The 25,307-nt window shown below is 40.7% G+C and overlaps 1 protein-coding gene and 2 long non-coding RNA genes across 4 annotated transcripts in view; 1 reads left to right on the top strand and 2 right to left on the bottom strand.

Annotated features, from left to right (window-relative positions):
• The window catches only part of LOC117253819 (cadherin-2-like), a 469,385-nt gene that overhangs the window by 439,435 nt on the left and 4,643 nt on the right, over positions 1-25,307 (top strand). The window lies entirely within an intron of this gene.
• LOC144463700 (uncharacterized) lies at positions 3,259-7,048 on the bottom strand. 2 transcript variants are annotated; one of them, XR_013491739.1, is made up of 5 exons: positions 7,001-7,048; positions 6,825-6,911; positions 6,372-6,463; positions 5,770-5,884; positions 3,259-5,035 (listed from the first exon to the last, which is right to left on the bottom strand). It is a non-coding gene; the product is annotated as an uncharacterized LOC144463700 (long non-coding RNA). The 2 variants fall into 2 exon arrangements; XR_013491738.1 differs by having other exon boundaries at positions 3,259-5,884.
• Positions 7,177-8,145, bottom strand: LOC144463702 (uncharacterized). Its single transcript, XR_013491741.1, has 3 exons — positions 7,918-8,145; positions 7,335-7,430; positions 7,177-7,244 (listed from the first exon to the last, which is right to left on the bottom strand). It is a non-coding gene; the product is annotated as an uncharacterized LOC144463702 (long non-coding RNA).

Below are 25,307 nucleotides of genomic sequence, written 5' to 3'. Positions count from 1 at the left end.
GTTCCCACTGTGAAGCATGGAGGAGGAGGTGTGATGGTGTGGGGGTGTTTTGCTGGTGACACTGTTGGGGATTTATTCAAAATTGAAGGCACACTGAACCAGCATGGCTACCACAGCATCCTGCAGCGACATGCCATCCCATCCGGTTTGCGTTTAGTTGGACGATCATTTATTTTTCAACAGGACAATGACCCCAAACACACCTCCAGGCTGTGTAAGGGCTATTTGACCAAGAAGGAGGGTGATGGAGTGCTGCGGCAGATGACCTGTCCTCCACAGTCACCGGACCTGAACCCAATCGAGATGGTTTGGGGTGAGCTGGACCGCAGAGTGAAGGCAAAGGGGCCAACAAGTGCTAAACACCTCTGGGAACTCCTTCAAGACTGTTGGAAAACCATTTCAGGTGACTACCTCTTGAAGCTCATGGAGAGAATGCCAAGAGTGTGCAAAGCAGTAATCAGAGCAAAGGGTGGCTATTTTGAAGAAACTAGAATATAAAACATGTTTTCAGTTATTTCACCTTTTTTTGTTAAGTACATAACTCCACATGTGTTCATTCATAGTTTTGATGCCTTCAGTGAGAATCTACAATGTAAATAGTCATGAAAATAAAGAAAACGCATTGAATGAGAAGGTGTGTCCAAACTTTTGGCCTGTACTGTATATATATATATATATATATGTGTGTGTGTATATATGTATATATATATATATATATATTTGTATGTATTATACAACAGCTAGTTCTGACCGAGTAATTTGATTGGACGAGAGGCATTCCGTGAGTGTTGATATAGAGTATAACATCACTGGGACATGTAACAGTAAAATCACTCTGCTCACAGGTGTTATAAATATAAATACAACCGTTAATTAACCAGCTGTCACACTTGCTACATTGACACAAACCGACACTATAGCGTTACACCAAGAAGATGGATATTTTCCCCCAAATTACATTTGAATTAAATTATGAGTGGTCTTCAGAAGAGGACAAGGAAAAGGAAAGCCAGGACTCTTCTGCGCAGACCTCCAGGTGTGTTTGAATCCGTGCCAACATCCAGGTTTGCCAACGTTTCATCAGCCGAACTGGACGAAGTTACACAGTTGCAGATCAATGTAAACACAAAGCTTGTGAGTTCCTGGCATGTGTGCTGCATTGCCTGGCAACAGACCGGGGGAACTGTTTTTTTTCGCGGAGTTACAAAACATACTTAAATAATTTGTTTCATCACCTTTTGTTAACATTTCCTTACTCAGCATTGCTGTTTAAGCTGTTGTTGACCTGTTGTATAAAAGCAATATCACACTCGAGGTTGTGACGTTATGCAGTACAACGTCACTCCCTCTCGTGAGATATTGCTTAAATATATATATATATATATATATGTAAGGGATAATGTATAGTGAGCTGGTGACTGTTCAAAAATAACTCCCGACAGGGGAAGAGGGTGGGAGTGGATGAACCCGGTTAAAGAGTACCCGAGACGGGACACTCTAATACTAAAGCGAGCGCGCCCACAAGGAGGCAGGGATCATTTCATTGGTCAACAGTAAATCTGGCATTCTATTGGTTGGGGGATTTTGTCAGGGTTGTTACACAAAAAAAATCCGTGCGCAGGGCAGAAATCTGAGAGCAGAAATTCCGAGAGCGCACAGAAACAGAAACAGAGCAACACTGTATCTGAGTGCGAGCAACACGGTATCTGAGTGCGAGCACACAATTTGAGCAGAAACAGAGTAGATCCAAGCGCAAGCAGAGGCTATTTGAGTGCGAGGGCAGGGTTTTTGAGCATGAAATCAATAAATAATGCTCTCAAACTGATAGACCACTCTCTTGAATAAAGATAGGGATAAAGCTCCATAGAATAGGAAATAGTGAATGTGAGCGTGAATTGTTGTCTGTCTCTATGTGTCAGCCCTGCGATAGTCTGGTGACCTGTCCAGGGTGTACCCTGCCTCTCGCCCGATGTCTGCTGAGATAGGCTCCAGCCCCCCGCGACCCTCAAGAGGATGAAGCAGTTAGATGAAGAATAGGAAATAGTATATAATAATGTAAATAGGAAGTGGAACACAGTGACAGAGTGCCCCAAATTGTGACTTTAAGGAGCTGTGGATGGCCTGCAGCCAGTCTGCGGGATTAACTCAACTCAATGGCTTTACCTCCAATTAGGTAGCCAGGCTGTGGCCAGGTCGGAGTCCAGATAATCCTGACCACTAGCAAAGCTAATTAAGTATTACACAGACACTGTACTCTCTGTGTTTCTCTGCTTCTCACTGCCTCATGTCAGCTGTTAGTGTGCAACCCCTGCAAAGCACATATACCATCACATATCACTGATACATCACTGAAGGGGAACAATGTATTTTCAATCTGCAACACTGTGTGATGATGCCTTTGTGTGCTTTCCTGTTTGGATACAGGCTTTGAATGTGGCAGTGGGTTAGTTCCCATACTGGCAGATCCAACCTACGAGTTAGTGACTGTTAAAAAAAAACAACAACAAAAAAAAGGTTTGTGCAACATCCTTAAGTCCTGTAAGGTGATTAGGTAAACTGTTAACACATGCTAGCCACTCTTTGATGCGTTATACCAAAGGATAGAAAAGGTAAGAGAGAAGCAACAGATCCAGCTTTTTCTGGATAAAGCTCCATACTATTCTAGTACAGTAGGTGCACATACCACAGCAAACAGGCAACTAATCCAGTATAGCATTTTGTGCCAACAGAAAATGACACAAAGTGTGTGCCAACAGATGAGAATCAATCCATATGAAAACTTAAGAAGAAGATATATTTAAATGATCCTTTTGGGGAAATTCAATTTGTTTCACTCTGAACACCGGCCCAGAATGCACACACATGTATAAACAGGACCTATACATGCATTAAATGGAGAGATGTCAAAGTGAGGGGGCTGCCTTGGACAAGCACACCGAGCAGTTGGGGGTTCAGTGCCTTGCTTAAGGGCACTTCGTCAGTGCCTAGTACGTGAACTGGCACCTCTCCAGCTACCAGTCCACACTCCATACTTGGTCCGGACAGGGACTTGAACCCTCCAGTTACCAAGCCAAGTCCCTATGGACTGAGCTACTGCTGGCCCCAAAGCTGAATTAATGCATTTTTTGCCACTGTTGATCAGCAGTTATAAACACACAGTGACATATCAGTCAGTCTTTATTCAATCAATCATTTATTTTTCATATGGAATTATACAAGGTAACACTCTGTGGAATGTGATCCCATCAGCTCCTTTAACTTGTGCACTATAATTTAGTAATTTTCCACATGTTCTTACATTGTTGGCTGCTGCTTTATAGTTGTCCATGTTTCCGGAGGGCTCTGGTGATCCATGGTTTCTGGTTGTGAAATGATTTAACTGTCCACACATCTCGACCTCAACAAGACAGCCACATGGTCGCTCCTCCTGCAACACAGGCAGCGACTCCACTCTGCAGCCGCTTCTGCACGGTGTTACGTTACAGCAGTGAACAGGACAGCACCTCACATTCCAGCCGTCCCACTAGTCCTTATTTATCATAAAGCACACACCTCCTCTCCCTCTTTCCCAGTGTGCTGTTCTGTCAGATTGGCATTTAGGAACAGAGCCTCCTGGTTGAATGACCTGTCCAGGATTTTAAGTTTCAGTGAATCAGAGGATATTACAGTTCTGGATATCCATTGGAAACTGATGCTGCACAGAGGTTGTTCAGTTTATTTCCAGTGCCTGTACAATGGCTTGCAGGATGCTAGTTCAGCTGGTGTGCATTCTTCTCCACTGATGTTTACATTTGAAACCTTTGACCCTGGTTAGCAAAAACCTAGCTGTAAGTCAGCAGAAGCAATTTTCTCATCGTCAAAAGATTCCCTCATCCCAATAACCTGACGCAGCCACACGCCACCACCGTCCACAAAAAGTACCACCAAGACTTGCAAAATTTAAGAGCCTAGATTTAGCAAAAATGTAGTGGAGCTGAAAGAGAGGTGACTGGCAGCATCGGCGCTTATGTCAAATATTATTATTACTTAATGAAATTGATTGATGAACATGTTAGCGAGCAACAAATATCATACATCATATGCATATCAGCAGCATCAATATGTTCACCAGCTATTTGCTGAGTTTTTTTTCTGTTCTGTTTGGTAGTGGACTGATGCATGTGGTGTACAGTGTGTAGCGTAACTTAAGGCCTAAGAGAACTTTATTATTAGGAGTTATTGATTAAAGTTAATTAAATAAATTGGGCGCCAGACAAGCCTGTCAATAAATATTCAAGGAGCCGCTACAAACACAAATAATCAGGTCAAAAGGTCAAAATGCAGTTTCAAACAAGTTATTATTTCAATATTTCTTTCACATTTTACACAAACCAAAGTCACTTTCTTAGAAACAGGAACATATAGTGAAACCGAAAACATAAAAAAGTCCCAGACAGTCTCAGGGGGGTTGAAAGAGGGGAAATCCAGGCTTGGTAATGAGGGATAAGTTTATGGGGTTGGAGAGGGGAATGGAGATGTTGTATGAGAGGGCCGGATTATTGGTTGACAGTGAGGTTGGTGAGAGCAGACAGGTGTGAGGAGAGCCTTTTATCAGCATGAATGTTCCAGTAAGCCACCATATCACTCAGCACATCCAAGATTCTCTTGTACACTTAGTATTTCCGTGGACAGACATAAGAGCAAAAAAGGCAAATGAAGTGATCAAACCCGCTCTTGACGTTTTCCAGAGCTGCAGAGCAACAAGTTAGCGGTTTCTCAGCTCCCAAATCCGCTCCACTACAACAATAATCACAATAAAGTATTAATTTCATGATTGCAATGTTAGGATCTTCAAGTTCCTCCATGAAGGGAGAACTCACCTCAAGGAGCTTGTGAAGATCAATCAAAAGGTGAATAACTCTGATTCAGAAAAATGCTTTGTTTGGTTCAAAAACTCCTCTTATCATGCCACTCTCCTCCACACTGGCTCTGTCCTCCTCTCACACCTCTGGGTGAGAACGTGGGTTTGTCACTGAACGGCTGCCTGCTGCTGATGCTGCTGGTGGAAATGAGGATGATGAGAGACAGAACAAAACTATTGTAAAGCTTAGGGGAGCTGCAACGTTGATAATGTATGTTTGTTTGTTACTATGAACCCCACTTTTCACAGTACTTATTTGATTCATTCTAATAAAAAAGATTGATTCCTACAGTTTTAGCAAAAAAAATGGTATTTTCTAGCCATCACAGCCTCTGTATTCTTGGACTTTTTGAGCCCAGCTACTTAGTTCATACATAAGTATGTGATTTTGAAAGTTCTCCAAGTCTGAAGTTGTCCTGTTAGTTGAGAAAAAAGAAGAAAACAACAGCTCTGTTACTGTCATATTACTCACTTTTACATTATACAGTGTTAAAAAAATATAAGATCTGCAGAAGCCTCTGATTAAAAATCAACTTTAGTAATATAGGAACTCTATGTACACTATAGTCATTTTTCTCATTTCAGATATAGTCTGTTGTTGTTTTATATGACAAAGAAAAATGAAATGTAGAGGTGAAAAAATGCAAATTAGTCAGAAGACACATAGTAAATATGAGCATTTGCATGATTAGAGACACACCCGAAGGTGATTAACTTTTTCACGTCTTTCAACCAGCGCTTGTCCAGGACAATGGCTGTAAGTGCCTGGTGTGCTGCAGAACCTGTATTCACAAAACGTCTTTGTAATTAGAGTGACAGGGTTCATTTGTAGCAACCGAACACACCCCATGCATGATAATTTGAATTACCTTGCTCTATCCAGGGCTTGTCCTGGCTGCTGTCATCCAAAGGTTCATGGTCACAGCTACCCATTGCCCACACATGCTGGTTTCGAATGTGATGCAACACACCAATCCACATCATCTATGAAGAGAAGAAAAAAAAATTATAAACAGTACACACACGGACAGAGGGATGTCGTATGCTGTAAAGCCCTGTGAGGCAAATTGTGATTTGTGATATTGGGCTTTATAAATAAAATTGATTGATTGATTGATTGATTGATTGATTGACACACATAAAGTCTTGGAAACATGCAAACAAAATATGAGGTTTTGGTTTTGTGTGGCATTACACAAAGTTTCTAACAACATACCTTGAACTGCTCCTCGGTTACTGCTTGGTTGGAGCAATACTAAATAATAAATAAATAATAATTCACTATGTTTAATCCAAATCAATATTGATGATTGGTCCTTCACTGTGCCAGCCTTATTAGAAGATAAAAAAATAATAATATTAAAGCACATGCTACTGTGCTACATTTTTCCTCATACAGTAATGTTTGAAATGGTAAAATCTTATCTTTAGGGGAAAAAATTGACAGAAGTTGCGATGTAAGATGACATACCCCTCGTAGCTTTTTGCCTAGATTCTTTGCAGCATGCTAGATGTCGAGGTAATGTTGCAGACCCCATTCTTTGTACCTGCCACGTTCCGGATCTGTAACAAACAGTGCAGCCATGTTAATTCAAATTATATTGTTTAGGAGTGCAAGTAATATATGCTAAATAAAATGCTATCATGGGAGAAAGGTAGAAAGCAGAGAGGCTGAATCTTGTGGGTTGACAATCAAGTAGAGGAGCTGATGTGAAAAGAGAGCAGAGAGGGGTTATGGAGGGAGAAATGAAGCAAAAACAGTGGCTTATGCACAACTTGACAGTGAAGTTTTTGTGGCCAAATAAGTGTGATGAAATCATAAATTAAAATTTTACATCATCTTTACTTACTGAGCAATGCTGTTATCTGTGACATCATACATCATTTTTTTCTACTTGATATACAAACAATAAGTAAAACATACCGTAAATGAAGAAGAGGAATATATTCCTCATCAGAGCTGTCCCCTTCTTCTCCTGAACCTCTCTGACCAGGATCATTGATGTCAATGCTGCACATGAGCATACATAAACACAACAGATTGGAATTACACACCAGTAAAACAAAATAAGACAAAATGACTCACTGACAGCCACTTACATTGTATTTCTCAAATCATTGATCTCCTCCTCATCCGGAGAGTCATGCTGCTCCTCAGCAGTAATTTTCAGGGAATGCATGCTATAACCAGACCACAAACATACAATTTAGATTAGAATGTAAACATTTTGACAACACAAATGTGTCTTTGTCACAGATGTGATAAAAAATTTACCTGGATTCTAAGACATTTTCTGCCTCCTCAGTCAGTGGCTGCACACCCTGTATGGCAAACTCTTCTCTCCTAATTCAGTAAACAATTAAATACTCACATCTGACCATGCAATGAAGTGTACTTGTTTAGAAGTGACAACTTTATTGAATGAAAACATACCTTTCACGGTCTGACTCCATCAAGCTGGACAAGGACAGGGGTGGGGGTTCTGCATGTCCCTTGCCTGGAGTTGATACAACTCGTCTCTTTACAAAGCTGGAATAAATAAAGTCATTAGTTAATTATGTTTACATAGAAGTCTCCAACAGCGTTGAATTAAAACTATTTCCCTACAACAAAGTATGCGCAAGCACCGCTCCTAAAAGTAACGTTAGCAGACATAGTAGCTATTGTAACCTCAACTCGGGACAATATCAATAAAACGATGGTATAACGCCAGCGTATAAACCTGACATGGGCTGACTTTGCTTTCAAACAATAATCGCTAGTAAGTCAACAACTTTTCTCGCCGTGAAGCATAAAGTTTGCTATACATAACTCTAAAAAGGTGCATACTAACTCAGGCTGTGAAATGCTAACGCTACCTCGGCTAACCCTGTTTACATTATTTGAATGGGGTTATGGTTGAAACAATAACGTTTTGGTAACTATATATAGTGACTGTGACTACACATAATAACAGAGCCAACAAAAACAATGTGTGACAGATTAAAAAAGGCATGAAAACGAGCATATAACTCACCTCTCAATCAGCAACATAGCCATCTTGGCGTCGGACTTGCAGCCCTCTTTTTCCCTTAGCTGTCTCCAACGTGAAAAAGCCGGTCCTATATTATCCCTAGTTTTGTTCCGTGCTTGGTCACTCTCTGTTTTTTATTCCTGGCATCCTCCGACATCGTCCTCTTGCGTCTCTTAGCCTCAGCCATGTTTGTAAACACTAACTAGCCGGGCTAACCGGCTTCTCTTTATCCAAAAGCTCTGTGTGTGCCGTAAAGCCGAACGTACTTCTCGCGAGAGAGCCGCGTCCCGGTGCCAAAAGTTACATAGTCTAAATGCAGGCCATCAGGGCCGCTCTGTGGGAATGGGAGAGGTGCCATTCTGCCATTCATTCATAGACTTTGAAACTGATATTTTAAGGTGAAAATACTACATATTGCTTTAAGATTAACTAGTTGGTAAGATGTGTGGTAACATCACATCTTAAGGTATTCTGAGGCGAGATGAAAGGCCTTCCATCATAGCCTTTACCTGGCTACCTCCCACTACCTCCCTGATCTCCTTGTAGTGTGACATAGTGAAAACAGCGGACAGTCTCTCAAAGGAATTCATGTAGTGACACTCTGTGACATCAGTTTTCAAAGGTGCTGTTTGCTCTACCTTTAAAGCTTCTGGAAAGCATTTACACTCTCTCAGAGTTAATCAGACAGGCTTGTGGAAAAGACTGAAGTTTTCCCTTAACAGGGCTGATATCTGTCATCATATCCTGAGTGCATGGCGCCTTGGTAGTGGTAGGTCTCAGGTGTAAAGACACCAGTTTGACTGCAGCCGATGCAGGTTGCTCTCTTTGCATCAGCTGGCAGCGACGCAATAGACATGTCATGTCAACAGACATGACAAGCTGATGTATCTCGTCCTGCCTCTCCCTCTCTGTGTTAATTCTCTCCTCCCATTGAGTTTCAGAGTGTCTTCGGTCAGACGACAGACATGGCCCACAAAACGTTTCACCTGCACACCAGATTTACCATTCTGAGCAAAAAAAAACACCCTGCTGCTGGATTGGGCAAAACTTTTTTGAAGTTAATTTTATATGCTATCAGTCTGAAGTTCTTTAAATTAGTTCATAAAATGATGAGCTGTCAGCTCAGCCAATCAGAAATTACACGAGAGAGAGAGAGAGAGAGAGAGAGAGAGAGAGAGAGAGAGAGAGAGAGAGAGAGAGACCCAAGCTAGATGAGGAGATTGTGCGGATGACTTTGTGGTAACTGTTATTGTCTTTTGTTGTTGTTGTTTTCACTTTTTACAGTGTGTTTGTGATTGTGTGTTGGGGGGGGGGGGGGTCGTTAGGCTATGCTGGGTAATCTGCTCTGAATCTCCTCCTAGACATAGGGCAGCATCTGTCCAGCCTGACCCAAATCCTCCGTCTCTTCTACACTCATCCATAATCCCTCCTTCTCTCCCAGCATTCCCTACTGTCCATCTCAACCCTTTCACAGAGACACAGACACACGCACACACACACACACACACACACACACACACACACATATATATATATAAATTAACACAACTTTTCTACTTAACACTCCCTCCCTCTGCTCACGCTTTTTCTGATCTCCTCCATGTCCCACTCTGGTGGCTGTTGTACGGAGTCCCTTCAAGGTCAAGTTGGGAGATTGACAGACTTTTGCATCCCCTCGCAATACTTTTGCGTTACCTCGCAATACTTTTTGCGTTCCCTTGCAATAAATTTTGCATTCCCTCACAATACTTTTGTGTTCCCTCGCAATACTTTTGCGTTCCCTCGCAATAGTTTTGCATTTTCTCGCAATAGTTTTGCATTCCCTTGCAATAACGTTTTGGATTCCCATGAGCCACCATTGTCACTTCCTCATAGATGCCCGCATTGATCGGTGACCAACGTAAACTTGTATAAAGCTGCGGCCCATATCAGGTAAAATTGTGTGTCACTCTTGCCTGGCGAGATCTCCTTTTAAACTGTAGTATTGTTATTATTGTCTTTCATGCCGTTGTAAGTAGTCTACTTAATTAGGTTCGGGAACCAGCACCGTGCCGGTTCTGCATCAGTTGAAATGCACTATTTGTGACTCCGGGCCCAACTCTGCCACTGATTGGCCAGTCTGACATTCTTCATAATACATAAAGAACGTTAGTGAAACACATAAGCCTAACAGAAACATGCGTTCGTTTGGGGACAAATTAGTGGTCACCAGTGTTGGGCAGTAACACGTTATTAGTAATGCGTTACAATAACACCGTTAGTTTTGGCAGTAACTAATACTCTAATGCCTTCGTTTTTAAATTCAGTAACTCAGTTACTGGTGCGTTACTCCGTTATTTTTGGCCAGGTTTTAAAACGGCGCGCAGCATGCAATATTCCATCACAAACTGAAATTCGCTTTCACTAAAACATTTTAGCCCTAAACAATAATACCAGGGCATCTTAATGAAACACGTCTCTCACCATCTCTGAAGTCACCTGTCGACCTGCTGGCCTCACCACAGAGCTGTAACGTTACATTAACAGTAGCGCTTCTGTAGATTTTTAGTCCCAGTAACGTTATATTCAGTGACGTTATATCCATTATTATCCAGAGGAAGCTTTTGTCGTGGACAGATAATGTCTGCGGTGGGTGACAGACTCGACATCATCATGTAGCTCTTCAAATGTTCTCTTTAGCTCATTTTCCATATTTGTATCCAAGTACCGTAGCTGTAAAACGTGCCTGACAGTGAATGACTCCATTGTAGAAGACGGTTGCATGTTGTCTAACAGTCCCTTGGTTAGACTCCATCCGCTTTCGCTTAGGCGATGTAGCTACGGGCCAATACAGTTAGGAAATGTTTTGGGCTGCAGGGCTGAGTTTCCCAAACCATGATCCTTCTGAGCAACATTGTCTTCTTTGTAGCTTAGAAAAACTACACTGCAAAAAAGAAAAGCACCTAGCGCCCTCTAGTGTCCCCACACAGTCATCTACAGCCAGGACGTACTCAAGAGTATAGTTGACACTAGTGCACGTGCATCAAGGTCATATCATGATGGCGAGCCAAGACGAGAGTCCTTAGTCGAGTTTTTTTTTACTTTTTAATGAAGTAACTAGTAACGGTAACTAGTTACTATTTTTCAGTAATTAGCACAACACTGGTGGTCATGTTACTCATTCCAAAGGTGAAGGACCCCAGACACATAGAGTAAATACACCGGTTGTAAGTAACTTTTAACATACGTGAGTCTTTGTGACTCTTGGCTTTTGTCCCCTAACTAACACTTGTTTCTGTTTCACTAATGATATTTTCACCTGATTAAGTCACATCCCATTAGAAATGTAGTATTTAGCCTAATAACATCATGCTCCAGCAGTAATAACGTCAGCTTTAGTCAAATGGCTCTAGCTCTCCCGGTAAATGTCATAAACTCTGGACACATTTTCCCTGTATGTTGACATGATAATGGCTGCATTTCCCAGATCGCTTCTAGCGCTAAGAGCTTCTTAAGAAGGCTCTTAAGCCTCCCGTGAAAGATAAACGGGTTTCCCAGATCGCTCTTATCTTAAGAAGATCTTTCACTAAGAAGGAGTTGTAAGATCGAGCTGACCCACTCTTAACAGTCTTCTTCAATTCAATTTCAATTTTTCAATTTTATTTATAAAGCCCAATATCACAAATCACAATTTGCCTCATAGGGCTTTATAGCATATGACACCCCTCTGTCCTTAGGACCCTTGTAGCGGATAAGGAAAAACTCCCCAAAAAAACCCTTTAATGGGGGAAAAAAAACGGTAGAAACCTCAGGAAGAGCAACTGAGGAGGGATCCCTCTTCCAGGATGGACAGACATGTAATAGATGTCGTACAGGACAGATCAGCATAATAAATTAACAGTAATCCGTATGACACAATGAGACAGAAAGAGAGACAGAGAGAGAGACAGAGACAGAGAGAGATGCAGGACAGATGGTAATGGTAATAGCTTACAACAACATTAATGAAAGTAATTATGTTATAATTATGATTCTGGCTATTGTGGTACAATATGTTGAAACGACGTATATATTAATATCTGGTAGTATACATATGTGACAATAATCATAGTATGACGAATGATAACAGCAGCAGCAGGAGGCATCTGGCACGACCACGGCAGCACAACAACACACATTATTGTGTTTGGATGGAGACAGCTTCGTATAGGAGCCTATACTGAACTCACGACACCTTACACTTTACGGCACTCTGTACATAGTGCAGTGAAAACTTAAAGGCACAGGAACACAATACTGAACGTCTTCAGACATCACACACGTCACACTATCCAGGCACCATTGGGATATAAGTTAACCTGCGAGACAGTGGAGCACAAAGGCTTCGGAGAAGAAGCCGAGTTAGTGACATGCAGTATGGCCGAGTTAGCAAGATGCAGTAACAGGACATGAGAGAGAGACAAGGAGAGAAGGTGCCCATTGCATTATAGGAGGTCCCCTGGCAGACTAGGCCTAAGTCAGCCTAACTAGGGGCTGGTACAAGGCAAGCCTGAGCCGGCCCTAACTATAATCTTTATCAAAGAGGAAATTCTTAAGTCTAGTCTTAAATGTGGAGACGGTGTCTGCCTCCCGCACCGCAACAGGAAGATGATTCCACAGGAGAGGAGCCTGATAGCTGAAGGCTCTGGCTCTGGCTCGAGTAACCCTGCATTCTCAGAACACAGTGTTCTGGTGGGATAATATGGCACTATGAGCTCTCTAAGATATGATGGAGCCTGACCATTTAGAGCTTTATAAGTTAACAGTAGGATTTTAAATTCAATACTGGATTTTACAGGGAGCCAGTGCAGAGAAGCTAAAACAGGAGAAATATGATCTTGTTTCTTAGTTCCTGTTAGTGTTACTGTATTTGGTGGCCCAACAAGATATCAAATGTAGAACTTTGGTGACGCATGAATCAGGAGCAAATCCACAACGAAATTAAATCCAGAATATGGGGATGGATCGGCCATACACTTAGGAAGGATCCAAGAAATACAGCAAGACAAGCTCTGGACTATAATCGTCAAGGCAGGAGGAAGCCGGGGAGACCAAAATTCAACTGGAGGCGGTACACGCTTGATGAACTGACCAAGACGGGGACCTCCTGGCAAGAAGCGAAGACCATTGCACAGAAGAGAGTGAGGTGGAGATCCATGGTGGACGCCCTATGCTCCCAAGGGGGCCAAGAGGATTAAGTCAAGTTAAGTCAAGAGCTACCTGATAATAGGGAGTTACAGTATTCCAGTCTAGAGGTAACAAAAACGTGGACCAATTTTTTTGCATCTTTTCGGGTCAGGATAGGCCTAATTTTTGCAATATTGCGAAGATGAAAAAATGCAGTCTGTGAGGTTTGTTTTAAATGAGAATGAGTCTCTGAGTTGTTTGGGGCCAAGAACAATAACTTCAGTTTTGTCTGAATTTAATATAAGGAAATTTGTGCTCATTCAGGTTTTTATGTCTTTAAGGCAATTATGAAGTTTAGTTAATTGATTGGTTTCTTCTAGCTTCATCGATAAATATAACTGTGTATCATCCGCATAACAATGGAAATTTACCGAGTGATACTTGGTGTGAGTGGTACTTATTACTTCTTATGATATTAGGGAAGCATATATAGAGTAAATAGGATTGGTCTGAGCACAGAACCTTGCGGAACTCCAAAACAAACTTTAGTACATAAGGATGATTCATCATGAACATGAACAAACTGAAAACGATCAGATAAATTTGATTTAAACCACCTTAGTGCAGAACCTTTTAGGCCAATTAAATGTTCCAGTCTCTGTAGCAGAATTTGATGGTCGCACTAAGATCTAATAAAACAATTACAGACAAGTCCTTTGTCTGAAGCAATCAGAAGGTCATTTGTAATTTTAACTAGTGCTGTCTCAGTGCTATGATGCACTCTAAATCCTGACTGAAATTCCTCAAATAAATTATTATCATGGAGAAAATCACACAACTGGTCTGCGACTACTTTCTCAAGGATCTTTGAAAGAAAGGGAAGATTAGATATTGGTCTATAGTTGGCTAACACCTCTGGATCCAGGGTGGGCTTTTTTAGGAGAGGTTTAATTACTGCTACCTTAAAAGACTGTGGTACATAGCCTGTTAATAAAGATATACTGATCATGACTAATAAGTGAGTGTTAACTAAAGGTAAGACTTCCTTAAGTAGCCTAGTTGGGATGGGGTCTAAGAGACACGTTGATGATTTAGATGAAGAAATCATTGTGGTCAATTGTTGAGGAGAAATCAGGGAGAAGCAATCTAAATATATATTAGGTTCTACAGCTGTGTTTGAAGGCAGATAGGTACTATCTGAGGACAGGAGGTCATGAATTTTGCCTCTAATAGTTAGAATTTTGTCATTAAAAAAAGCTCATAAAATTATTACTGCTAAGGGCAAAAGGAAAACAAGGCTCAATAGAGCTGTGACTCTCAGTCAGCCTGGCTACAGTGCTGAAAAGAAACCTGGGGTTGTTCTTATTTTCTTCTATTAAAGCTGAGTAATAGTTTGCTCTGGCATTGTGGAGGCCCCTCTTATATGTATTGAGACTGTCTGCCCAGACTAAATGAAATTCTTCCAGTTTGGTTAATCGCAAATTCCTTTCAGATTTTCGCGATATTTCTTTTAACTTATGGGTTTGCGAGTTATACCAAGGAGCGAACTTTCTTTGCTTTGTTAACTTCTTTTTAAGAGGAGCTATAGAGTCAAGTGTTGTTCGCAGCGAGCCTACGGCGCTATCAACAAGATGATCAATTCGGGAGAGGTTAAAGTCAGTACGGGAAACCTCTGTTACTGAAGGACATGGTATTAAATTTGTCGATGGAGGAATCATTTCCTTAAATTTTGCGACAGCACTATCTGATAAACATCTAGTATAGTAACTGTTGCTGAGTGGCATGTAATCGAGTAAAAAGAAATCAAAAGTAATCAAATAATGATCCGATAGCGAGGGATTCTGTGAAATGACTGTTACGTTATAAATTTCAATTCCATACGTCAGAACTAGATCAAGGGTATGGTTAAAGCAGTGAGTGGGTTTATGTACACCCTTAGCGGCCAAACGCTCACAGATCTAGCGGCGTCAGGCAAATTAATATTACACTAAGCAAGGAGATATTAAAACAGTGCACACCGTATATATTTTGATCTATTTTATACTTCAGATTTATATTGTTTAGCATTAATTGGTGACAGAAAAGAACAAATTTCATTCTGCAGAGAAACGCGTGTCCTTACTGTGCATATGACAATAAACACTTTGAATCTCGAATCCATATGTTTTATGAAGACCCTATGTGCATTCAGAGCTGTGGCACAAATTACGCACCAAAATCTGGCGGAACAAAAAATAATAATGAGACGAATTAAAGCTGCAAGCAGCTGTGATTGGGTCCTCGCTCTCCCCCGCCACTGCGTGGTGTGACGTTTCACCTTCCTACTCCAAAAAAAACCCCTATGGGGAGGGGTTTTTGAAAATTTCAAGGGAGCGATTTAGAGGCATTTTGTCCCCCCCCCCCATGGGCGACGCCCCTGTCAGACTTAAGAACTTTCCATTCTTGACCTGTGTATCAATTTTCATGAGGAGATGAAGTCGTTGAAGTCATCCAAAAGCCAAACGCAATTAGTGGCAAGGAATCTATAGTCACCACGCCGCCACACTGACACCATCAGACGTAGCAAAACAAAATGGCCGACGTCCTGTTGGGTTTACGGCATGGGTCCAAGAGGATTTTTTGTGCGTCTTGGGATGTTCTATATGCCCACCAATTTTCATACGTGTAGGTTAAACTCACAGGCGGGGTTCCGTGGCAAAGAATGAAAAGTCGCCACCGTCACCGTGGCAGCCTGCAACATGACAGGACACATGTGTCACTGTGGAGATTCATCAACTTGATCGTCATGTGGCCACAAAATGTAGTTGATTAGGTCAGGAGCTTAAGGTTGGTGTTTGTCAGGGTAAAAGACGGCATTTCCTGTTTCCACAAGGGGGCGCCATGAGCAAGATTGCCTTATCATGTAAAGAAATTTTGAAGCAGTTTGGATGAATTATGTGGGAGAGAGAGCTGCTTGAATATGCATGGCGATGGATCAAAAATGGCAGCGCCATAGCAGCCACGCCCTTTGATCTACAGACAGGCAGAGCACAATTTTCGATCAGCATGGTCTCTGGATGATCTGTAAAAAAGATTTAAAGTCGATTGGATGAAATCCCTAGGACTAGTTCGTTAAAATACAACATGTGGAAATCACGCCAAAATGACAAGTCAAAATCAAAATGGCCAACTTCCTGTTTGGAGTAGACCATTGCTGCCAGAGACTTTTATGTGCGTCTGGACAACATACACGTGTATACCAATTTTCATCTTCCTACTCCAAATAAACCCCTACGGGGAGGTGTTTTTGAAAATTTCAAGGGGGCACTATAGAGGCATTTGGTCCCCCCCATGGGCGACGCCCCTATCAGATGTAAGAGCTTGCCATTCTTGACCTGTGTATCAATTTTCATGAGGAGATGAGGTCGTTGAAGCCATCAAAATGCCAAAGATATTTAGTGGCGAGGGATCGATAGTCACCACACCACCACATGGACACCATTAGACGTAGCTTCACAGTGTTCATAAGGTAGCTTCACCAACTTGTTCTGCATGCATTAGAAGTGGAATGACGTTGATGCGGTCAAGTTTGTGGCATTAGTACATGTTAAAGTAAAAACTGGACACTTCCTGTTACGACCGAAGGGCGCTATGAGTAAGGTGGGATATTAACATATTGGGGCATTCGGGGCGGAGCCATCATCATGTTCAGCAAGTTTGAAGCTGCTGAGATCAAGTATGTGGGTGGGAGAGCCGTTCGAAATTCGATGGCATGAAAATGAAAAGTCGCCAAAATTTGTCACGCCCTAGCGGCCACGCCCCTTGGCATAGAGAAAAGCTTTTAATAACTTTTGATCAGCATGTTCTCGGGATGATCTGTACCAAATTTGAAGTTGATCGGACGAAATCCCTAGGAGGAGTTCGTTCAAACTATGACAAACTAACCCCAATGGGGAGGGGTTTTTGAAAATTTGTAGGGGGGCGCTATTTTGGCATTTCGTGTCGACCATGTGCAACCACCCAAAAATATAGAATTTCGGATGCGGCCGGACGAATGTGGAAAGTTAGAAGCATTTTGAAATTTGGGAAAGGGCCGAAATTGGGGCACGAAATGTCGCAATAATAATAATAATAATTAAAGCTGCAAGCAGCGATGAACGGGCCCTCGCAGTCCACGCACGTCGGGGCATGCTGCCATCGGGGGGCGTGCACCTAGAAGTCTTGTCAGCTCTAATAAATAAAAAAATAAACGTTATCTCTTACTTACATTTCCAGTATACAGGTAGGCACCCAACCCACGTATGTATTTTTCCAAAAAGTAGAAGCTGAATACATGCCCAATAGTTAAAGTTCTTCTGACTCTTTAAAAGTTGACATGGTGTCTCTAGCTCAAAGTATGTGGGACGAGAAGAGGTTGAAACTCGATGAGTTTTGAAGAGGATTTGAAGATTTTCCAATTTACTTCCGTTCATACTAATTAGACTGCCACCAGAGCGCCACCTATTGGCCGATTTGCACCGAATTTTGCACAAACCCTCATCGGTCCATGGAACACAATTAGCAAAAGTGTTGTGATAATCGGACTGTATTTGGTCAAGATATGAAAGACTGTCTGTTTTGAAAACAATGTGCAGGAATTTGTTGTTTTATATTTTGTCTGTTTTTTGGACGATCAAAATTGTTTTGATAACTTTTTGTCAGGAGGGTCCACAGATGCTACATGCAAAGTTTGGTGCAAATCGGTCAAATCGTCTAGGAGGAGTTCGAAAAAGTACGTTTTTCATTTGTCGTGATTTAGTGAATGAAAAGTTACCGCGAAAGTGGGCGTGGCTTACACCACACAATTCAGCTGAATTCAGAGAACATGTAAATAGAAGGTGCATTGAAAATAGCGCCACCTACTGGTCATTTATGATGTGTGAGTTACAGGTGCCAGTCTATACCACCCCTATCAATTTTATTTCCATGAGTGTCATGGTGTTGGCACAGTGCCAAATATTAAATTAGACGGCCACCAGAGCGCCACCTAGTGGTGGATCAGTAAGTCCTTCGTCAGATATTCTCAGGAGGGCATTGCCAATAATTATACCAAGTTTCGTGTTAATCCGCCCAACCGATGTTGAGATATACAATACTTCAATTTAAAGAGCGCCACCTTGTGGTCATCACCCGAAATTTTGCACAGAGCCTCAGGGGCTCATGGGGAATTAGTAAACTGAGTTTCATGTCATTCGGACACACCAATGTGGAGATATGCAACACTTCCTGTTTTGTACCAAATCTGCAGGAAGCTGCTATTTAATAACTTCAGTATTCTTTGGAATATCAAAATTCTTTTAATACCTTTTTGTCAGAAGAGTCCCCAGATGCTGTGTGCAAAGTTTCGTGCAAATCGGTGAAATTGCCTAGGAGGATTTCGAAAATGTTTGTAACATTTTGTGAATTTGCAAGGAAAAAAACAGTAGGCAGAAATGGGCGTGGCCTATATCACGAGATTCAGCACAATTCCCTGAACACATGCATATAAGGTTTTTGAATGTGCCACAACGTATATGAGAGTTATGATCCAAAACGCTCTTCCCTTGATTATAGCGCCACCTAGTGGTGGAAATTCAGGACTATGTGCAACCGCCCAAAAATATTGAATTTTGGATGTGGCCGGACGAATGTGGAAAGTTAGAAGCATTTTGAAATTTGGGAAAGGGGTGAAATTGGGACACAAAGTTGGGTAAAGAATAATAATAATAATAATCATAATAATAATAATAATAAACAGCACGGGTCCTATTATTATTAGGGTCCTCGGACGACTTCTTCGTCGCTCGGGCCCTAATAATAATAAACAGCACGATTACAATAGGGTCCTACGCGGACAACTTCATCGTAGCTCGGGCCCTAATAAACAGCTTGATTGCAATAGGGTCCTCATTGACGACTTCGTTGTCGCTCGGGCCCTAATAATAAACAGCTCGATTACAATAGGGTCCTACGCGGACGACTTTGTAGTCGCTCGGGCCCTAATAAACAGCTCAATTACAATAGGGTCCTCATGGACAACTTCGTCGTCGCTCGGGCCCTAATAATAGTAAACGGCGTGATTACAATAGGGTCCTCACAGACGACTTCGTCGTCACTCGGGCCCTAATAATAATAATAATAAACAGCGCGATTACAATAGGGTCCTACAGACGACTTCGTCGTTGCTCGGACCCTAAAAATAAGTAAGCTTCCTGGAGGTGGTGGGAGACAGCACCGGCCTCAGCAAGGCGTCTGTATTTTTTTGTTTAAATATAATACATTTCCTCATGATTCTCTTACCAAGACTACTTCTTATTTAGCTGTAGTCTTGTTTTCGTCATGAAAATAGGGCATTAACAAATATTTATCGTCTTAGTTTGTCATTAGAATTAATAGAACACACATACAAAAGAGCAGCAGGGAATTACTGCGTTAGGTAACAATGCTGTGTGTGGTTTGCACACTTTTAATGCACAAACTTATACAGGACGCATTTGCCCCTGTTACCGTTTTAGCTCGTTTTGCGGCTCCCAGCTGCATCCGCCTCCCTCAATACTGAACCAATTTTAGAACAAGTTGTACCTCTGAATCATACGCACACATACACATGGGGAAATAATGCATTAGCAGAGTTTTATTACGTTTTCAAAATGTGGATTCCATGCACTTCAAGTGTAGCTGTTATTCCGCTAGCTGTTATGCTCCGATACCCTGAAAGAGTTTTGTGGATTAAAAAACTACACTGGACTTCTTGTCAGTATGAGGGTCAGTAAGTACTGTCTGTATTTTCATTCTAAAGTGGCAATTTCCTCTAACTTTCCCTTTATTGCAGGGGAACGCAAAAAGTATTGCGAGGTACGCAATGTATTGCGAGGTAACGCAAAAGTCAGTCCAAAAAAAATCTCCCGACTTGACCTTTAAGGGGCTCCATACTGTTGTGAAGTAGGGGGTAATTGAAATATATGTTGGCTTGTGATGAAAGGTTGACATTTTGATGCCCAATTCTCTAGAAAAATTAACTCTTCTCCTTTCAGATGGTCTGCGGGGGTCAACACTGGACATTAGAAGAAGTCTTACATTTATAGGAGCAATACCTTTAGAAAATGTTTGCACTCCTAATAAATTTAGGGGCACCACCCTCCTATGGAGGGAAGCAACTAATCAAATTAATAACTTTATTAATTAGTCAGTACACTTATCAATAAGAAATCAATCTCAATACCTGGGTTATGAATTTTTGTTTATTTGTTTATTTGTTAATTTTAAGGATCCCCATTAGCTGAATGCCTTGGCAATCAGCTAATCTTCCTGGGGTCCACACCTTACATACAATATATTACACTACATTACATATAAAACAAGAAGAAAAAAAGGAATTACATTCAGTCATTTCAGTTCAAAATTGGGTACACTGTAGGCTACATACATTAAAGTAGAATACTAAATAAATCAATATGTTGAATATATATATATATATATATATATATATATATATATATATATATATATAATTTTTTTTTTAAAGACAAAAAGACAAAGAAAAAAATGCACAACTTGTAGAAACACACAATATTGTAAACACACGCACTGAGCATACCTTCTACTTTTCACACTCATCTACAGGCCAGCAGATGCCTCTGCATTTCCTTTTTAAAGGATAATTTATTTTTAATTAGCCAGATTTTGAAAGGTAAACTATTCTAGTATGTTATGGCTCTGTAAATGACATTTTTTTGTGATGAGTTAGTCCTTAGACTGGAAACCACAATATGAACATTACTGGCAAACCTAGTGTTGTGTTTATGTGTGTTATTGCAATAAATTATTTGGTCAAATAAAAATACTGGATTTTTTAAGTTAATAATGCAGCTAAAAAATGTGGCCATTGTTGAAAAAATCCTTTGTTCAATGGTGAGCCAAGAAAGGCTAGAATGCAGCTTTTCAGTGCTAGTTCTTATTGAGCAGCCCAGAACAAGTCTAGCAGCCCTATTTTGTGAGACTTGTAATTTTGCAAGATTAGTTTTGGATGCAGACGACCATACTATTGAACAATAGTAGTAGTGTAGTAGTGGCTCAAAATTAATGATTTCGACACTTGACCAAGCATGTGTGACTGTACATAAGGAGAGCACTTTCTTGTAACTGCAATGCCTCGGCCCATTTTACTGACAACTGTATTGATGTGCTCAGTCAATGATAGATGACTATCAAGGACTAGGCCTAGCAATTTAGCTTTGTCCACCTGTTTTATGGGTTCACCAGATATGGATAGCTCCAGTTTAGGCTTAGAAATCAATTTATATCGTGACCCAAAAACAATACCTTTACATTTGGATATATTTAGGACTAATTTATTTGTTTTTATTCGATATTTAACTCACAAGACAAAACTTGGTTTAATTCTTGACATGTAGTTGCTGCATAATACACAGTAGAATTGTCTGCATACATTGTTATACCTGCATTATTCACAGCTAGGGGCAGATCATTAATAAAAATTGAGAACAGGAGTGGTCCCAGACAACTTCCTTGGGGTATACCGCATACTAAACTACTGTAATCTGACAAACCACCGTTATAAAAAACCTTCTGAGTTCTAGAGGAAAGATAACTCGTCATCAAGGTAATTGCAGTTTGGCTAAAACCATAACACTTTAGCTTGTCAATTAAATGTCATGATCAATGACATCAAATGCAGCACTGAAATCTAAAATAACTGCTCCTGCGATTTTAGAGTCAGCAATCCCCCTCAACCAATCATCAGTCATTTGTATAAGAGCTGTACAAGTCGAGTAGCCTTTTCTGTATGCATGTTGATATTTGGTAATCAAGTTGTTATTATTAAAGTAATCTTGGACCTGAACATGGATGATCCTTTCCATAACCTTGCTGGAAGTGCAGGAAGAATACTTATACGTCTACTATTAGGCCCACTAAAAGGTAACTTGTTAACCTTAAGTAATGGAATGATTTTTCCCTCCTTCCACAGTCTAGGATATACCCCACATAATAGACATCTATTCACAATGTGACTTAAAGGACCCGAAATGTAATCAGCAGCAATACTTAATACCTTATTGTCTAGATTATCAGTGCCTTCACTGCCATATTTCGGAAGAGACTTCAACAATATCTTAAGATCTCTATCCTCTACACACTTGAATTGAAACATACAATTTTTACCATCCATTATTTCATTACATATCAGTTCACAAGGGTTAGTATCAATACATCCTAGACCCTGCCTCAGATTGTTCACCTTATTGATAAAAAACATATTAAAATAGCTGTCAATCCCTTGGGGCTTAGTTAGAAACATACCATCTGATTCGACAAAAGATGCACATGCATTGTCCTTTTCTTCCCATAATTTCATTCAAGGTGTTCCGAAGTCTTTTACCATCATGTTTAACACTGTCAATTATTTGCCTATAATATTCTTTCTTCTTTCTTTTGTTCAGTTTAGTTACTTGGTTTCTCAGTTTGCAGTATTTTAATCTGTCCTCCAATAAACCTGATTTAACTGCCACCAATTTAGCTTCATCCCTCTGTTTCATTAACTGCTTTAGAAATGAGTCAATCCATTGGGCTGATTTAGTTTTAGCTGTGAACTTTTTCATAGGTGCATGTATGTTAACAATTCTCTATACAGTGAGGAACTAAGATGATCCTGTTCAAAAGAAATATCCACAGACAACGACTTGGCGATAAATGAAGATTTATTTAGGCTAAATGTTTAACATCTGAGTAAATGAATAGTAACAGAGGATGATATGAAATAACACAAAATCAACAGTATGTATAAATGGATTAAGACAAGAGGTAACACTTTTGTCAGTTATTTAGTTTGCCGATAGTGAGAGAGTATGTGACTATAGATAAATTGGGGACCTGACGAAACCTAAATTAAGATAAGCTTAACTAAGTCTCCTATTCAACATCAACTCTTACCACAACACAGCAACTGCATCAGGTGCGGGGGATTTGGCCTACTTTGAGCAGAGTTGGCTCTGACTGACTTTTCTCTGATGACCCCGAACTGCCGCTGGCAACTCCCGGCTTCACTTCACGGCCTTCCAGCAGGGTGATACAGACTGGAACGCAGCGGTGAGGGGCAGTGGAGCCTGAAGACGGTGTCCTTCAGTGATTTTAGGCGGCGGAAAGTCTCTTGGTTCGTCAAAACAACCCCTGCTTTGCGGACACTTTGATAGGTGTCTGGTAGACGCTGGATCCTATGAGTCTTTGATGGAGTTGCAGGTCGAATAGTAGCTTATCTATTTAGCTGTGGCTATTTGCTTATAATAAGGTTGAAAACAATCTCGTCAGCCGTTCGATAAAATGTTGCAATAGGCTGGCTTCATTGTTTCAGGTATGATGTTACTGATGGCACAGACAAAAATAAAGAAAAATCAGGACAGACAAAACAATTCTGGACGTGTCGAGTAAACTTTAAAGTTTAAAATAATTTTGATCGTAAGAAAAGAAAGGTTTACGCAGGAACCGAGCTTAAGAGCATAACGGGTTCAGGCATAAAGAGTATAACTAGAAGGAAGGATGGCAAAAGAAAGTAAAAGTAAAATAAAGTAAAGGAACAGAGTAAAGAGTAAAGAAAGTAACAGGAAGGAAAGAAAGAAGTAAAAGTGCGGAAATGAGCCGAGATCAATAGTTTTATCCGACCAGCTTGAGTGGGCGTGTTTGAAGCAAGGCAGGTCTCTTTGTTTAGACATTACTTTATTTCAGAGGAAACTTAATGAACTTTAATGAAACTTTGTTTTGTGAGATTATATATTTTAACATGTTGTGCGCGATAGACACATACTCTTCCCATTATGGTCAAAATTGGCTCTTAACATCAAATTAAATTTAATATGATTATTATACCGCATATATCAGCGGAACACAAGTATAAATGTTTCGTGCACAAACACTACAAACTAGTCTGCCATTGCATCAACATACTAAATGACAAAGCACATATTAATAAAGCCAAGTTGATTAATCAATCCAACTATATTTTAACTCGAAATATAATATGGGATTCCTTACGGGAACCCTTCTTAACTATCGTCACATGATGGCAGTATGACTCCATATTACATTAGGGATTAAACACATGATATTATAACTCCCTCATACTATGACTTACAAGAGTGTGAAAAAAATCATTCAACTAACAAACAAGGATTATGCACAGTTACAATGTTAGAACATGGATAAAATGTATAGTTTTACTGTCAAGAGACATTTCAAGTTGGTTACAAGATAACTTAGTCTCTGCTCAGGAATGTAAACTCAGTTTACGACTCACACCTGTTCTTCTTATCTCAGGTCCCGTTTATACGACAACGATTTCAATTGAAAACGGTAAACTTTAGTTGAGTTTTGGCCGATCATTTACATGACAGCGGCGTTTTGGGTGCCTGAAAATGCAACGTTTTGAAAACGGGTTCCAGAGTGAAATTTTTTGGAAATGGCACCGTCTCCGTTGTCATGTAAACTTGCAATCTGCAGTTCCTCTGAAAACTGAGACTTTTCGCACATGCGCATTACGCTTACAGTCACTAGGCATGCGCGAGAAAGTCGACTATCACAGCAACAATGGCGGACTCCCGAGCTCTATTTGTGCTGCTCACCCTGTTGAATTTATCAACGCTTCTCCAGTAAAGTGTAGATTTACTGTAGGAACTCCACCTTGTCGTCTGTCCAGACAAACGTTTGTGCGGTCCCGTTTTGTTTGTTTCTACATCACCGCTCTGTAGAAGGAAGCGTTAGCGTCACACCACCAACTACTGGCCTGGCATGTATACTGCAGCGTTTTGGGCCATTTTTGTGGATCCGTGTGCATGGCGATTGTTATCAAAACATTGTCGTCTAAACGCGGAACTTTTTTCAAAACGAAAATGAGAAACAATTCTGTTTTCAGTGGATCGTTTTCGTGTAAACATGGCCTCAGTTTCACCCAGGTGAGAGCTGGGGTGGCACCCATAGATGTGACAAAAAGGGGGGAAGATGTGGTGAACTTAAAAGCATAGTTAATGACTGGCAGTTAATCTGGCTGTGTTGTCAAACACTGGATTTTTTCAGGATGTTAATCAGAAACTTAGATCTGGAGGGTTTCCAATTGACACCTTTACCACCCTCAATGTCAGGATGACGGTGAAAGAGTTCCTTAAGAATGAGGTGAAACAGCCAAAGCAATAAACATTTTACCCTCAGAGTGGCCCATCTCACCCCTGTCCCTTTTAATTTAG

The sequence above is a fragment of the Epinephelus lanceolatus genome, chromosome 6 (genome assembly GCF_041903045.1).
Source record: "Epinephelus lanceolatus isolate andai-2023 chromosome 6, ASM4190304v1, whole genome shotgun sequence".
Lineage (NCBI taxonomy): Eukaryota > Metazoa > Chordata > Actinopteri > Perciformes > Serranidae > Epinephelus > Epinephelus lanceolatus.
This window is presented reverse-complemented; position numbering and strand designations above follow the sequence as displayed.